Below are 4,561 nucleotides of genomic sequence, written 5' to 3' on the forward strand. Positions count from 1 at the left end.
CTAGGATGCAGTGGACCACCACAGTAGCCAAGACATGGAGTCCTCCTGGTATCCAGCATGTGCAGCATCACTGGGTGATGTGAAAAAGCCATCTATATTCTGCCTGACTTTGGGCCAGGAGACTTCAGAGGCAGGGTGGGGTGTGTGGCATGCCTTTAGTCCTTTCATGAAGTAGACCTGCCCATCGAGACCACCTCACAACTTCAGCTGGTGGTGGCATTTCAGAGACCGGCCAAACCTGTTAACAGAAGTTCTTGGACCCTCTAGCCAGATTTCCCACCTCCACTCCTTACGGTTCTTTGTGCACTCCAGATCCAAAATGCTGACCTCCAGCCTGCCCTGGGCTCTCCAAATGAGATTTTACCCGTGGTCTCTGTCTCATGGACTCAGGCAATTGCTAGGACCTCTGACCTTCACTAGCTAAGAGTGTCCTGCCTGGCTCCACTGCTCAGCAGCTGATCATTCTGTCAAGTTCTTGCTTTTCAAAGTGAAGGAGGAATGTTTTACTGGTATTTCAAAATATAAAGTATGCCTAAAAAATCTAGGCACTCAAGACATTAATGCAGAAATCCCAGTCTGTATTAATTAAATTTTATATTCAACCTGTTTGGAAAAAAGGAAGTAGAACAATCATGAGACACTATCTTTTATCCCAAAGTTTGACCACAATTGCAAAGTCCGATGAAGTAAAATGCCTCTGAGGACGTAAGGCATTCACACACATTAACTGGCCAGACTAGGAAGTGGTATGGCATTTTTGGAACAGAAGTTCAACATTACTTATAAAAACTCCCAATCTTTACACTCACCTGCCTTAATCAAGCTTGTACTTTGCTACATCTTTCCTATGAGAAAGCATGCACACTTGCCCCAGATTTCACGTTCAAAGATGTTGATTTCAGTCCTGTAAATCATAGCAACGAATGAAACAATTATATGTCCGCGAGGAAACAATTTATATGGCCATTAGGAGGAGAATGGTCAAATTAATTATTGCACAAACATAAGTAGGATGATCCTTACCTGTTCTTTCTTTTTGGGGGAGGGCTTGGAACATGAGGATTTGAGTTCCCATGATTAATGTCTTTGTATAATCAAGACTTGCAATGCCCTGATTGCTCCTATCTTCTTCCTGACGATCTCTCCTTTAAGAGGCCAAAAAGTCTAAGAAAAGATTCTCAACATCACTAATTATGAGGGCAATTCAAATCAAAACCACAATGAAATACCACCTCATACCAGTTACGATGGTTATTTAAAAAAAAAAAAAAAAGTAAGTGTTGGCAAGAATGTGGCAAAATTGGACCCTTGCGCACTGTTGACAGGAATGTAAAATGGCAAGCCGCTATAGAAAACAGCATGAAACTTCCTCAAAAAATTAAAACTAGAACTATCATATGATCCAACAATCTCATTCCTGGGTATAGAGACTCAAAAGAATGGAAATCAGGATCTCAAAGACCTATCTGCATTCTTATGCTCCTTGTAGCACTATCCACAATAGCCAAGTTATGGAAATAACCTAAATGTCCATTGAAGAGAAATGGATAAAGAAAATATGATAAATATATATATTTTAATAAATATATATACATGCATCACAGAGTTGATGAAATAAAGGAACATTAACATTTACCAAGGTCAAAATGACTTGGCAAAATCTTGAAGCATGAGCTCTATTTCTGGCCAGAACACTATACATCTGCTTCACTAAAACAATGAAAAGAACATTCCAAACATAAAGAAAAAAAAAAAAAACCTCCCTGGTTCCCACAAGATTAAATTCACACAGCCTTGCACGTACTGAAAACATAGGTAAAGTCTCTTTCTATAATGTCCTTTGTCATGATGATGTGTAAGTATGTAAAACAAAACAACACAAAACAAAACAAAACAAAACATATAACCCTGCACCAAATGTTCCTTCCCTGGAATGATCTCTTCTTCGTGAAGATTGTGTATCTGGGGCAGCTGTCCAAACTGGGGCTCGAATAAAAAAGTCTATTCCTTTAAAACTTAAAAAAGAAAAAAAAGGTTTGTTCATTTTGCATCAACACAGTAGTGTCTTATTCTGCTTTAAAGGGCAAATCCTGGGGCACCTGGGTGGCTCAGCTGGTTAAGCATCTGACTATTTCAGCTCAGATCATGATCTCACGGTTTGGTTTGTAAGATGGAGCCCCAAGTAGGGCCCTGAGCCAACAGCACAGAGCCTGCTTGGGATTCTCTCCGTCCCTCTCTTTCTGCCCCTCCCCTGTTCACTCACGTGCTCTCTCCAGCTCTCGCTCGTTCTCTCTCTTGCTCAGAATACATAAACAAACCTTTTAACAAGTAAAAAAAAAATAAAAAATAAACGGGAAATCCTGCCATTTGCAACAACATAGGTAAACCTGAAGGACATTATGCTAAGTGAAATAAGCCAGCCACAGAAGGACAAATACTGCATGGTTCCACTTAACACGAGGTACCTAAAATCATCATACTTGTAGAATCAGAAAATAGAACTGTGGTTACCAGGGAGCAAGAGAAAGGGTTAAGGGGGAGTTGTTCTGCTGATACAAAGTTCCAGATACTCAGGCTGAATTAGTTCTAAAGATCTGGTGTACTGTATTATGCACTTAAAATTTTGAGACATTTCATGTGAAGCGCTTTTAGAAAAACAACCAAAGGGACACAAGGAACCTTTTGGAGGTGACATGTCTATTACCTTGATCATGATGATTTCACAGATGTATACATATGTCCAACCTCATCAAACTGTACATTTTAAGTATGAGCTGGTTTTTGTATAGTATATCCTAATAAGCCTATCTCATTAGTTTTTTAATGTTTATTTATGAGAGAGAGAGAGACAGACAGAGCACAAGCTGGGGAGGGGCAGAGAGAGAGGAAGACACAATTCAAAGCAGGATCCAGACTCTGAGCTGTCAGCACAGAGCCTGATGTGGGGCTCGAACCTACGAACCGTGAGATCATGACCTGAGCCAAAGTCGGATGCTTAACCAACTGAGCCACCCAGGTGCCCCCCAATAAACCTACTTCAAAAGAAAAAAGAATTCAAGAGAGTCATGAAAAGAGGGTGATGGATCTGTATCTGCTGTCATGGAAATATCTTGCATTCATTTTATTAAGTCAAAGTCAAGAGGCAAAACGACATGTACACTGTTAATTGCAAATCTTAAAAATTCAATGTATTTTTATAGCACATCTACATATGAAAAAGTCTCAGATGAGCTCTAACCTGACACGCATCAGATTGTTAACTGTGAATGCCTCTGAAGAGGGGACTGAATTTTGAGGAAAGAGGATATTGTAATTTATCTGTATCGTCAAAATTTTTTACAAGAACATATGTACTATTGTCTTTGTTATTAAAATATTTAAATATACCGAACCACTAAGATAGTAGCTGTGCATTAATCAGATAAAGTGACTGACAGGTGATAAAACAGTAAACCTGCCAGGGCTTAAAACAACAAAAGTTTGGGAACGGCTCAGTCAGAAGCGACTTTGCCTCAGGTCATGATCTCACGTTTCAGTTCGTGAGTTCCAGCCCCGCATTGTGCTCTCTGCTGTCGGCACAGAGCCGGCTTCAGATATTCTGTCCCCCCACTCGCTGACTCTCCCCGGCTTGTGCGCGCACTCTCTCTCAAAAATAAATAAACATAAATAAATAAATAAAAAAAATTAGGGGCGCCTGGGCAGCTCAGTCGATTGAGCATCCGACTTCAGCTCAGGTCATGATCTCGCGGTTCATGAGTTTGAGCCCTGGGGCAGGCTCTGTGCTGACAGCTCTGAGCCTGGAGTCTGCTTCGGATTCTGTGTCTCCCCCTCTCTCTGCCCCTCTCTTCTCCTGCTCATGCTGTCTCTCTCTCTCTCAAAAACAAACATTAATTTTTTTTAAATTAATAAAATTAAAAATCATAGCAACAACAAAAGTTTGTTTCTCATACACATAAACTCTGACGTGAGTTGGCAGGTGTCCAGGCTGCTCCCATGATTCCACTTCTCAACAAGGGTCTCAAGGTTGGCTGCTGAATGAAACAGAAAGCATGGATGAGACACACTGGCTCTCAAATACCTTGGCCTGGAGGTGACAAATACTGTTTCTGGTCCTATTTCAGTGGCAACAGTAGTCACATGACTCTCCCTAAGTGAGGATGCAGTCTCCCTGTCAGCCCAGGAAGAAGAGTGAGACATGGTGTCCAGGAGCGCTTGCAGCCTTTCCCATAAACTGTAACTTAGTAGGTGCTCAACAAAGAGATAAAGAGCAATTATCAAAGTTTGTTGTGAAAACAACCCTCCTCTTGGAGTTTCTAAGGAGGCCAGTTTGCCTCGCAATTCTGCAAATTTTTCCAATCCTGCTATGTGGCACGTTCTTTGAAACACTGGATCACATTTAATTTTCAAAAGGATCCCGTAAAATCGCAGTAAGGAAGGCTCACCTTTTGCACTCAATAGCACCTTTCTGAACTCACCTTTTAAATGAATTCTAGAATCTCCGTAGGATGAGAACGTTCTCTTTCTATTGCAGCATGGTCAAAACTTTCACTTGTGAGTCTGG

General features: G+C 41.0%; 1 non-coding gene across 1 annotated transcript; it reads left to right on the top strand.

Annotated features, from left to right (window-relative positions):
• The first annotated feature begins 1,001 nt into the window (after positions 1–1,001).
• Positions 1,002–1,130, top strand: LOC128773997 (U8 small nucleolar RNA). Its single transcript, XR_008418477.1, has one exon. It is a non-coding gene; the product is annotated as a U8 small nucleolar RNA (small nucleolar RNA).
• The last annotated feature ends 3,431 nt before the right edge of the window (positions 1,131–4,561 follow it).

Source organism: Panthera pardus, unplaced genomic scaffold, assembly GCF_024362965.1.
Source record: "Panthera pardus isolate Hobbes unplaced genomic scaffold, ASM2436296v1 HiC_scaffold_27, whole genome shotgun sequence".
In the NCBI taxonomy this organism is placed as follows: domain Eukaryota; kingdom Metazoa; phylum Chordata; class Mammalia; order Carnivora; family Felidae; genus Panthera; species Panthera pardus.